Source organism: Charadrius vociferus, unplaced genomic scaffold (assembly GCF_000708025.1).
Source record: "Charadrius vociferus isolate BGI_N301 unplaced genomic scaffold, ASM70802v2 scaffold187, whole genome shotgun sequence".
Lineage (NCBI taxonomy): Eukaryota > Metazoa > Chordata > Aves > Charadriiformes > Charadriidae > Charadrius > Charadrius vociferus.
The window spans coordinates 1065753-1079427 of NW_009649180.1; the positions used below are offsets into that span (position 1 = coordinate 1065753).

At 35.7% G+C, this 13675-nt stretch overlaps 1 protein-coding gene across 1 annotated transcript in view; it reads right to left on the bottom strand.

Annotated features, from left to right (window-relative positions):
• LOC104289674 (chromosome unknown open reading frame, human C10orf11) overlaps positions 1–13675 on the bottom strand; it is a 679646-nt gene that overhangs the window by 266595 nt on the left and 399376 nt on the right. The gene's annotated exons all lie outside the window — the stretch shown is intronic.

The following is a 13675-nucleotide window of genomic DNA, read 5'->3' on the forward strand; positions in this document are numbered from 1 at the left end:
CAAGCTCAGGAATGATATTTTTCCACAGAACTACGTACAGTTTCTTTCAGTTCGTGCTTGATGGACTTGACGAGAACAGGCAGAACAGGAACATTCATTGCCTCTACCACTCTGTTCTTTTTTACTACAGACACTACTTCTCCGGTGTTAGTAACTCCACCTTTCACTTTAAAACAAACATTTAGTTCACATTTTCTGTTGGCAACTAGTAATACTAACAGGCTGACTGCTGACTCATATCTAAACATTTTACGTAAATTTCCAGTCATTGGTGATTAGGTAGTACCCATACACCATAATGACACATGCTTAGTGGAAAACAAAAGCGATACAAAGAGCAAAACTACTATTTTCATAAAGATGCAAAACTTTACAGTGAAAGTCACAAGCCGCAGTCTGGTGGCAAAATAACAGCAGGGAAAAACATAGCAGAATGCAATAATAAAAGATGACCACAAACTGCACGCTTATGCTAGAGTGGATCCACCTCCTTGCTTACAAGAATTACCAGTTAAACTCAGCCACATTCACACAATACCATTGGAGCAGGATCCTGACTCCACAGTGTGACTGGAGATAGCTGTGCATTATTTCAATACAATGTTTTTCTTCCTCATTCACATTCTTTCTGTACGTATCTGCATTAATAGTCCTCTTGATAAAACCCTCCAGAAAATAATTAACTTTAATAGCTCTTCTGCAGCTCAAGCTGCACAACTGGGTGGCAAATATAAATGAGCTTTCTCGAGCAAAACTTAAGTCTTCAAAAAAATTATAAGAAAAAAAAAGATTACAGGTTCAGCACTGCTTCTGGGGTAAAATGTATATTTCTGATAAATGTATCAAATCCCCTAAAAACTACACCCATTGAAACTACCTATTTAGGCTGATTTGCTTTCCAAATCATATCGATAGCACAGTTGTGTACAATCTTTAAACAAGTACCACCACAGAGAAATGCCGAGAGATTTAAGAGAAATAAAAGCATGATCAGCTAGCTTGTAATCTTCTTTTCTCTTGTTCTCCTCCCTATAGCTGCATTAAATTGCCTGTTGAGAACAATAACATATTTGTGCTTTTAAAGGTAGAATGATTTGTATTATGTAAAGATTTGGCTAAGAGAGTAAAGATGCATTCACACTGAGCTGGATTACATGCTGTTAATAATTTTCTGGATGCTCTAGGGGACCCATAATTCTGGAGGACTACAGATTAGCATTTGAATATATGCTTTGTAATACATCTCAAAGCAGACTTTTTTAATTTGCTTTTTCCATTTTTCTAGAACCACACTAACCAGAAATCTAATCATTGAAAGCATTTCGGAGGAAAAAGTATACCACAATCAAGTTTTTATCCCCCACCCCCACACGCTCTTAAGAGTACACAGAAAATCTGTCTTTTCCCAACTCCCACACCATTTCAATAGCTTTCATTAGAGTGTCAGACTACCTAGAATATGTGATCAGGCTTGCAGAACTGTTCTATGCACACTGAACAAACGGGCAACTTGGCGAACAAAACGGAATCTGTTGTTCTGAGTAAAAGCTCAAGCTATCTGAAAAGCTGGGTTTGCTGTGGGCTAGCTTCTGTTTCAGAAAGTAATCTTAAAATACATTACTTTAACAAAATTAATAAACCACCTCACATTGCAAAGAAATATGCCTCAAAATATGCTAACATGTTTTCATTATTGCATATAAACTTCAGCATAGACCAGACTCCCGTATTTCTGTTTTCACGGAACACTGAACTCTTTTGGCCACCATTTGCTAAACATTGAAATCCTTTGTAAACTGTGTATGTCTTTTCATAATTTTTGAAATACTTTGTACTTCAGAACAGTCTTTAAAGTATATGACTCTCTAATAAACATTATATTCTCAAATTCAACTGGGAAGCATACTATAGCGTTTCTTATTTAAGAAATTACTTTTCTTAACATTATAAGGTTCACCTAGCAAGTACACATTCACTGGAAAAAATACACTTTTCGTGACCTTTGGTCCTCAGTTATAATTAGTTGTCTGGTCCCAGTTGCTTACAGTGTAAACAAAGACTGATAAACCCACATTGGCTGCATGTATTTATTACATTACAACACAGCTGCCAACTGTCTAACCGTTCTAATAAAAAACTATTTTCTAAGGTTTATGTTTTATTGCATGTATGATTCCCTTATTGGTTAGCATTTTAGAGTTGTGGAAAAGGTTATGAATTTAGAAACTGACTGCATTCATATCATATTTAAAACTTAATGCTATTTTATTAAAGACATATGGGCCTCCAAAGTACACATATTAAATGTCATGTAAGAAAAGTAGCAGTTTAAATCATGGTCAAATTCATTTTTGACGTGACTCCTGAGGCTTCCCAAGATCTGAACTATTTCTTTGTAAATCTGGCAGTTTAACCACACTCATAAATCACTTTCAAAGCATATTATTTCTTAATTTTACTGCATTAGAGAGCATTTGGCCTACACAGTGAACTGTTTGTAACCGTTATGCGAACAAAGTTGTATATTTAGTCTTACAATGTGGGAAGAAAAAAAAGTCTTAATTTCTCAATCCTGAATTTACTTCTTATTTTAACCCAAATGGTACATGCCCTAATGAAACTTGCCAGAGTAAGATATGTAGGATAGTTCGCTGTATTGACGTAACAGAAAACTTCATCTCCTTCTGCTTCAAGCTCATAAATTAGAAACACCAAGGCAATTGTAATCTAACCATTAAGCAAATATCCTGCACGTTCTTTTACAAGAAAGAATGACCAAGGTTTTTAAGTCCCACCAAAGTTGAAAGAGAAATGAATCATCTTTGGAACAATGCACATGCATTTACTAGGCGTCTTGATATAATGATATTTGATACATTAGAACTGAAGCATACCTTAAATACACTTAAAAATTAAATGCACATTAACTTAAGGACAGATTCCCTGCCAGGTAAAGTCACAAGAAACCCTAGCTCCAAAACAGATCACTCACAGAACAGGATTCAAAGCAATGCCATTTTAGAAACGTGATTGAAACTTTCTTCATTTATCAGAAAAGTTCCTAATGGCAGAGTTAATAACAATTTGTATGTTTTCCTATGAACGTTTTGTCCTTGGTTGCTGTGAATAACAAAGATAAATTAGGACAACAATTTACTGCAAAAGCAATTTACATAATACCAGTCCTCAGTCATTTTTTTTTTAACTTTTAATCCACAAAATGAACCCCTCATCTTCCCCTGAAAGATGGATGTGTAACTAAAGTCACCAAATCTTAAATGCTTTATGTCAGATCCATTGTCTGCAAAATGGGCAAAATGCTCTTCAGTCAAGATTTTCAAGAAAGTTAAAACATTGGTCTGTAAATTTAAAAAAAGGGAAAAAAAAGAAAAAACGAAAATTCAAAGTTCAGAGAAATCACAACATGTGATTTTGGTGGAAGATTTCTCAAGAGTTTTAAAGGGTACTCAGGTAAGGATAGATTTGTGTATGCCTTTCACCTAGATCAATAAAGATTCCAGGCGTGTAAACCGACTGTATAAAAACTACCCCACTGCCTCTAAAGTCACCTGAAAATCTGTGGCTTCATTCAACACTGGGTAAGATTTTCAATGGCCAGCCTGATTAGGACAAGCTATAATTAGCACTGTGCTCTGCAACCAGGCACAGCATTCAATAAAATTGTCCTGCATGTATTTTACCATGATGAGGTTAGCATCAGCTTCAGCTAACATTCAAGAACTGGAAACAGAATCTGTTAAGTTCCATATGATTTAAGGAAGCAGATGAAACTGTACCGCATCCCTTTTCTTTCACAAAGGGAGCAGTTTTAGAAACTTGTTAGGCAAAAAAGTTCAGGATTTCTTACAAAATGTCCCTTTGGCCTTTACATTTCCGGTAAATGTGGAAACAAGGGGAGAAATATTAGTCCTCTGAAAACAAATTCATTTTTTTTCCTGAAATAATTCATAAACCAGCTACAAATTGGTCATGTTCTTAGTCATTAATGAAGAGAGAACGACTGATATGCTTGAGCTTTTAGGAGATGACCTCATCACTACCAGCCCTATGTGCCTCTTGGACCACACTCTGGCTGACGTTAGTGCAGGGGAAGATTATTATTATAATGCTCTGGTGTTCTTGACCTGTCATTATTTTGCAGCACACAGTCTCTCTTTCAGAGTAACAGGAAGGGGAGGATTCAGGTGCTTAAACACAAGCTTCTACTGCTGTTTTAGCCACCCTACAGTATCTGGGCCCAGCCTCCCTCGATGGCTCCAGAAAAGCTTGCATCTACCACAGATACATACCTGCCATCCCTACAGGGACCTGCTGTATACTTTAAGGTACTTGAAAAGGCACTAGACTGCTATTTTTAGGTGCTTGCATTGTTTCCAAAATGATTAGAAATATTAACCAATACCAGGTGCATTCATTTTACCTCCCCCTTTTGTTCCTGTCCTCTCATTCCATCCACTTAATTTGACTATGGCAACACTAAAAACAATCTAGCATTCATATCACAATAAGATGCTGTATGATGTGCTTGCACCACTTTTTATACGACAAAGGCCTGGTCCTTTATCCCCCAACATAATTTAGGTCTTCACACATGAACTTGCAACCTGCAGATCGCTGTGGACTGTTCTTTTTGACCATGGTGCCACTGATGTCAAAAGGAAAGACATGGAAGATAAAATCCACTTCCGCAGAATCAGGGACTACAGCACTATCACAGACACCATTAAAAATATTGTTGTGCAACCAAAACCATTTTGCTAACGGCAAGCAAAACCAAAGAATACTAGGGGAATAACAATTGGTCTGGATATAGAAACTTCACTACCACAAATCCATCAACTACATCATAAGAGAAAGTTTCTTGAAAAATTTACATTAATGAAGGAAAGTAAGTACTTCAAGGCAGAAAAGAAAAAAAAAAAGAATACAGTCATTTGAATCCCAAAGATCTGGTAAAATGCTCCAAATAAATAATTCCTCTTCAGCTTCCATGCTCCCTAAGAATCAAGGAGAGGGGAAGAAGGCAAGAGGAATTAAGGCGGAAACTAACAGCAGAGAAATGGGAAACTACCATGAAATACAGAAAAATTACCCTGTAAACACTGGGAGAAGCTTGCAGTAATTTAGATCCTAGGATTTACCAACAAGAGAAGACTACTGAAAAACAGAAGAGTACACAGAAATGTAATGACAACAACTATAATAATTTACATAATGTGATTTGCAATTATTCATTTCATGGATGTTAAATTGAACGTGGATGTTCAATTAAACAAATCTTATTATCTAAAACTCTATAAACCTTTAGCTATTTTTTCCTTCTTCAAAATATCAGCAACCAAAAACTATGTGGCAACATGACTTAGTGTGAAAGAACTAGTCATAATTGTGATATAAAAAAATTATTTAAAAGTTCACACAATGTTGCTTTGTATGTGAGAATCACCTTTCTAAAAACCATGCAGTACAACTTCTGCCAGAGAGGATGCCAATGAATGCTACTGAGAAGATCACAACAACAAATCATTTTTGTCTTCATTTGCAGTGGTCATTGTCACCACCTTTATCTCTAACAGCTGGTGACCTTTTGATGGGTCAGTGAAACAGTGAAGCCAGGTCTTAACACACCGTGTGTATACACCGCAGAGCTTGCTGTGAAAATTATATGACATCCAATCATAGTCAAAACAAGCAATAAATATAAACTCATGACTTTATATTTAATGACAGTTCTTTCCAGCTTTTGAACCAGGTGCTTCACATTTACAAAATTACAAGTAGACCCTTTGGTAGTGGTAGTTTGCCACTGACTTTCTCTCTCAGAAATCTTGCTGTGACAAGCAGATTTCAGAAAAAAAAAGAATATTTTATAATTGGACCTTTGTTTCATGGCTAGGAATTAACATGTATTCTAACCATCACACTTAAGATTACTACTATTTCAATAGGAATGACTTGTCAATGTGACAGACAGTACATGAGACATATAGTGCCTTAAAGTCCGGGGGGAGGGGGAGGAGAATCACCTATAGGAACAAAAGAATAGATATAAACTGGCCCAGAGTTTTGCCAATGCCATGTTAAAAACAATTATCTTTTTTTTGACAAAATGCAGCACATGAACAACTCCTATGCCTAACAGTGCTGTCATCTGATAATGAGATGCATTAGTTTTTCTGAAAAGAGGAACTACAGAAGGGTGCAGTGAGCTCTACTTGTACAGCAGCAACGTTTCCATTTCCAAAAGAAAAAGAAACAAAACTTATAGGATAAAATTCTAGCCATATTGATCCATTGGGAATTTAAACCAATCATGATTCTTGCCCTACTGTCTGATACCACGGTATTACATTCTGCTATATGGCACTTTGTTAAGTTGACTGAATAATTGGCTGATCACAAGACAAAAACCAGACCATATGCTTGCAGCATCTAATAATTGAAGTTTCCATAGTTCTGAACCCACAAATAGAAAAAAATAAAAATAATAATAAAAAACCCAACAGCAGTAGTAAACAAGTTGTCACGCTAGCTTCTTCAATTAAATGGATGTGTTAATGATATACAGTGCCTATTGCCATTTGTCAGATAACGTCCAAGTGCTTTACAAATATTAAATAAGTCTTACAAAGGGATCAATTTGCTCACTACTACTGAAAGACAGACACCTTTCAGGTGCAAAGTAGCAGCTGGTTAACTAGCACACTGCAACACTACATAACAGTTTAGGGCAGAAGGTGGAGAAGAATGCCTTAGTAAATTGAGGCTGCAGAGAAATCCGTGGAGGCAGAATGTAATTACCTGAACTGGAATCAGGCCAGTGCTCCAGGAGTAACACCCCTTCCTATGTGAAAAGTGCCTTGGGATCATTAATGGCTAAAAGGACACTGGCTTCACGACAATCATATACTTATTTTAAAGGAATAATTTTAGGAAAGTGACATCACCTTTTGTGCTCTGTATCTTCAATAGCAATTGCATACTGAAATGTAGTCTACATAATGCCTTCCCAAAGAACTAAATATATTTCAGTTTTTCAGGAATTATCACCAGAAGAACAAACAATGAAGAAGAGTCTTTCCCCCTGTCCTAACACACACATGACCCACACGTGCCTATTCTTCCTTCTCAACAGCTGGAATTACAGCAGGCTAAGCAAAGAGAATACATTCCTTTGCTATTTTAGCAGCTGCATGTTTGCAGCTTAGTTCCCACTGTTTAAACTCACAGCTTTTCTCTCAGTTACTGACTGAAGTTCTTTCTCTTTAATCATGTGACTTGTCAAACGTGAAGACACAAAATACAGAAAAAAAAGTCAATCAGCTCCCTTTAAATGTCTTAGGTTGCAGATTAAAGTATTGCGTGCAAGGTTCTTACCTTCCAAGCTCTTTGTAACTCAGATTCCCATCTCCAACTTTACTAACTGTCTTTGCTTCCTCTTTGGATACTGACCCTTTTTTCCCCCCTCTGTTCTCTGCTCTTTCCCAAGCCTGCCTTTCAGTTTGCTTTAACGCAGCTGCCTTTGCAGGCACTTTGAAGGCAACACTTTACTGACTGGCATTGGCAGACCACTCTAGATCCTGTTCTTAATTCCACCTTTTCCCACACCAAAAGCTTCCACACAAGATGCACAAATTCACAGCCAGATCAAATTTATTGTTAGTTTTCTTCACTAGGACAAAAATGCTTTGCAACAAGTGCAACACTGGTCTGTTACTGATCATATGCAAAGACAGTGGGATCTATTACACCATAACTTGAACCAAAGAACGGAGCCCAGGGCTCTCCTACATATGCATATTTAATTTGATACATAATCAAAGGAAATGTAGAAGAAGCTATCACATATTGCTAATTACTGAATTATTTCATCCAAAGACTGCATATTAGACAAGATCCAAACTACAGTTGCGCTGCTTGTTGACCTGTATCCTCATATACTGTAACTGTAGGTTCACAGGTCCAAATATTCTCCACAGTGTCTCACAGGTGTCTTCTATAGAACTTCATTAGCCATTTGATGAACTACCCCCTTTCTGCTTATTAGTCTAGTATATAATTTTGCAGTCACACTCTTAAACCACTTATTGCTTGCACAGCTACAAGAATTAGATTTCCCATTTCTTAAAAATCTAATGTCACTGATTTACCCTACAAGCACCACGAGATGTGATAGAAAATTTTATCTCTCAACATTGAATCAAGATATCCATATTTTGGGAATTGATTTTTTTGTTGCTACAAAAACTGACGACAGCTTTAGTGACCTCTTTAAAGTCTTCTGAACAAAGTATTCTTGAATTTATGAATATCACAGCTCAAATTCCACTTCTGGATTCACTGTGCTTTGTGGTAAGCTCATGCACACATACACATACCAAATAGATGGCTGTTATTGCAATGTGACTATCAAGGGGACACGCAGTCCCCTCTCAGTCTACCTCTCACAGACAGAGAGGTAGAAAATACTATTTGATGTTTCAAGGATTGGATCATATCCAAAAGTTTCTTCTGGTCTTCTTTTCAACTAATTGGATAACAAAAACATACAAGAATCTAAACTTCCAAATTAAATAAAGAAAATGAAAATGTGGATCAGTATACCATAAGGAATCAGAAAACAGAAGGAAAAATCTAAGGTCACTTCTTAGTTCTCCAACACTTTGATCACTTCTTAATGATAGAATTTCACAATGCTTTTCTTATTTCTTATCCTACTGTATTAATCATCACCTATTCCCCTGCAGGCCAAAGAAAGGTTTAGTTCAAGATGTCATGCCCCAGTTTTAGAAAATAAGCAAAATCCACCAGTTGAGAAAAAAAATGCAAGTGTTATTCACACAATTATTTAATACAATTTTTATATAGATGTGTTTGCTTATATTTGTTTTGGATCATCGGATTTGTTTGAGATAACAGGATTTTAAAAATGAAAATTTTTAAATGACTGAATTTAGCTCTGTCAACTTAGTTCTAGCTAGTACCACTCTTGTATCTGGCAGATCCAACTCAGCAATGTTTTCTTCTAAACTGCGAAAGTGTTCATACATAGAAATATAAAATCTGGCTTTTTTTTTTTTTTTCCCCAAATTATTCTTTATTCCTAATTTTGATGAGTCATTGGGAGATTATGAGCCAATCATGTTACAGACTCTTGATTAAAATACTTTAAGTGTCCAAAGAGCAAAATGGATACTTCGTTGTGTCAAATAGTAGCATGACTGCTAAGATGTCTCGGTTGGAGTCTTAAATTCATTACGTTGTTTTGGTTTAGTACGCGAAACCTTGACATCTGGACAATAAGAAACCCTATTTATGTAGAAGGTTTCTCAACGAGGTATCTTACTATCTAGCAGTTCATTGACACAATGATTCTTTACACTTTAAAAGCCCTTTGCTCTCTCTCTACTTCAAATGCTGTAAGTTCATAAGCCAAGATCTCTACAAAATGGTGCTGGTAAAATGAAAAAGATCGTGAGCAATGCAGATGCTCCAAAGGTTTATCTGTCACCTTTTATTTACTTTGTAAAACCAGCCCCATTTTCCAAATTTAGCAAGTGGGGAAAAAGGTCTGTGAGATGTATTAGCAAAAATGCTTTGCCTAAATTCTTGGAAGCAGATAGGATATATCTATTTAAGAAAAATATGATTCTTGTTAAACAGTTAAAAACAAAAATTACAAAAATCACTCCTTATGCCTCATCTGGTTTTAATAGAATTTGAAAAAGCATATATCAGCATCAGTCACTTTGATTATGAGCTTTTCCTATCAGCTTAAACACATGAATACCGACAACGAGCTGAAAGCAACACTGTAGATTTTAGCTCACTTTATTTCTTAAGCTGCACTGCCTAAATATTTACTCTTCCTACCATAATAAAATAATCTCACTCTACCTTCCAAGTAACAGCGTGAGCAAGAATCGCATACACTCATTACAAGAAACACATATATTAGACTTGCCTTTCTGCTTAAGTGTCTCCATCTTAAGTCCCTTAGAGAACAAATGCTGTGTCAGGTTTTATAATTATAACTTGTGATTAAAACAATGTATTCATAACACCTATACTGCCATCTTATGTTGTACAGTGTTTCCTTTATACCCACTGGACAAGGCAAGACGCTTTTAGTAAAGTTGCAAGAAAGCAGAATAACTCCACGTAATATTAAGTCAGTTACGTGGAAGTAAACTCGCGGATACCCGCTGATGATTTGGTCCTATAAGCTGTTATGTGTCACCCAAAGCACACTGCTTACTTTTGCCAGTATAAATAAAACTGATAAAAATGTTAAACTTAAAAATGCAGTAAGCTAAAAAATAGTTCTTGTCAGAGGGCTTGCAAAACACTGGGAAATACATGTGTATTTTATAAAAGCAAGTCCACTGACCCAGTATTAAGCAATTAAATTTATATTTAAGGAGACCTATGATAGTGTGTATCTCTTCATAGCAACACACTTTGAATATAATGGATATAACCACATTTTATCACCTAGATTAAATGATCGTGAATATAGACCTTTAAAATATGAAATTATGATGTGCTTTGATACATCATAATTTCACTTTATTTATTTATATCGCATGCAACATAAAAATATGGAGTCTTAAAATGTATTCTCAAATCACATTCTGTTTTGCATCTCTAAGTTTTAAAGATGAAACAGTCAGAAGCACAATTCATATACCTATGAACCAAAGAAGGGTACAGTTTTAAATAATTATGTCAAGAAATGACAACTGTACTCTTTGTAGAAGCAGGGATGAATAATTACAAAGCTGGGACATAATTAAGCAATTTTGACTGTCGTATTCTTGAGCTGTCTTTCTGATGTGAAGTGCTGTCATGCCCAGAAACACACTTCACACTGGACAGGCATCTTCCACTTTGATCTACACTTATGCCAGTGAAATGAGGTCATGGTCTGGTCATTAAACAAGGCTTCCTCAACTGGCTCAATGCCTCTTATCCAGCCAGGCTTACCAAATCTTTATTAAAATCAGGCATGATACAATGTTCAATATTTTGACAAAAGAAAACATAAACATCACAGAATAATGAAGTTTAGCTCACACATAGCGAGATGGAACGCTGCATTCTAACATTAAACTGTTTTCTAATAAATGACTGCATCTTTCCATAAGACAGTCATATCACAAACAGATGCATTTTAAACAAAGGATGAAATGAAGCAAAGCACAAGGAAGTGCAGTGTTCTCTTAAAAAAAAAAAAGAAAAAATAGGGAGAAAAGTAAAAAAATTTATACAAAATAAAATATTTATGACTTAGTGATGACTGGTGATTGCTAGATACTTTTGCATTTGAGTAAACACAAGCTAGTCAGATGGAAATTTCTTGCTTTTATTCTCATTTTGTGTATTTTTTCTTGGTGGGGTATTTTGCTCTCCCAAGTATTTCATGTCAAGACTAAAATGAAAACAACTCCCCACATCACAGCCTCTTTAGATCATCAGTCTGCTTTTTATGCTGAATAAGCCATACCATCTCCTGCTTATCATAATGGGGAAAAAAAACCCTCACCTAACTTAGGATATTTTTTTTTTTTTTCTGATGGAGCAAGTCTGGTAGGCTCACTGTTGTTACTGCATCTGGCAGAACAACATTTCCATTTGGCATCCACCAATGTAAATACTCGTCCCTCCAACTCCACTCCTGGCAAGCCTAGGCTGACACAGTGGCTAGTACCTTAGGGAGAAGGAAAAAAACATTCTTAGGATGTTCACTATCAGCAGGGTTTTAAATCACTGGGTCATTGTCTTAAGTTCTTCTGATGACCAATACTGGATGTGCTGCACTCTTCCCCTGAGTTTGGTTTAGGTTTATTCTCCTCTAACCGGTTTCAGAAACCTTAGCATACATTACCACTAGCCATCTGTTAAATTTGGCTGAAGCTGGTCAAAAAACTCAACAAGAATAGGGGAGGGGAACTAATGAACAGACAGAGAGCACAAGATTCAGGAAACCTGAAGGCCGAAGAACAAAAAAACAATTATGTATTCAGTATATAACATATTATAGAATTAGAAAGTATTATTGTGCACACAATCTTTGTGATATACAGAGGAACGCTGCTTGTTATGGTCTTTGAGTATAGCTATAAATAGCTATATACACACATATCTGCATCCAAAAACACATATGCAGAGAGCACTCTATGAGTGTTCTCAGACATAAAAAGAGTTTGCATGCATGCCTACTGTAAGCAGGAACATCCTAGGAAACAACCACAAATTCAAAACAATTTTAAGAGGTTTATAGTATCTGTTCTGCATCCAATTTAATATTTATTTCAAATTAGCCACTTCTGTAATATGTATATAATATTGTATGATGAGGGTAATCTTGTAGCACCTTAAGAAGCGTTAATTCATGCCATGAAAAGCATTTACAATGATTTTACCATCAGCAATTTGTACCAAACCATTTATAAAGAAGAAAAAAACCCTTTAGTATGGCAATAACAACAGCAAATTTGAGCCTTCTGCAAATTTGCTGAAGTAAATGTCTGTTTTATCATAAGACTTAGTAGGTAAATAATTCAAAACTAAACAAAAGGTTCAATTACAGATACAAAAGATAAAGATTTTATCCCTATATTTGTGAAGTAATTTCCCCTTAGCTATTGACTTAAAAAGAGGTTTCGTACAGAAAAGGAACTTCAACTTTAAGCAGCAGACACTTTTTTCCTTCTCTTACACTATTAAGGTGGATAAAATTCACAAAGCAGACTCTTAAATGAAAAATCTAATTGCTAACAAAATTAAAAAACACTTCACCAGATCCAAAATCTAATTAGATAAGAAGAATTATAACAGAAGACAACATGCTACATCTAACATATTTCAGCTGTTGCATTTGGCCAGATTCAGCAAAGATGGTTTGCTGTGAATAAGATATCCACAACAGCTTAGAAATAAATTATTTCATTTATTACACATATGAAGCTGAAAAAAACCAAAGGCAGTAGTAAACAATGTATCAAAGCTACGCTCATATCAGAACTGTTAACATTTTAGTAGTTATAAATGAATCAGTCTGAATTAATTTGTTATGCACTGCAATTGTACTTGTGATAATGCATTTATCTAGAAACACTGTTATGCTACCAAACAGTGCATTTCCATAACTGCTACATTATTATTCAGCATTATTGGAAATCTGCAATAAATTATTGATGGTATATTTTAGAGAACAAAACAGCAAACAGAAAGCAAGTAGACTGAAAACTTGACTGGAGTTTTAAGAAAGATCTGCAGCTCTAAAACACTCTGAAGCTCAGATTGCTGTTATCGTGTATTGATCAACAATGGGAAAAGAAGGGAAAGTGGAGAAATCACATTCGCATTCTGTTTGCATCAGCAGTATGCCCAGAGTTGATGCAAGTGGTATCAAAAGCTCACATTACTGAAACTGTCTCTCTGATGTTGTCAATGCTTATTAGCAGTACACCACATTAGTAACATCATACAAAATTCGAATCAGCCAGTCCACTAAAAGCCAATAAACACCATAGGTGTGAGCTCTGCGATAGACATTTGTGTTTAACATACAAGGCAGGGGACAACTTGTCAGAAAAATTGCATTCTTTCACAAAAAGCATATCACACAGTTGTTACATATTTTTAGACA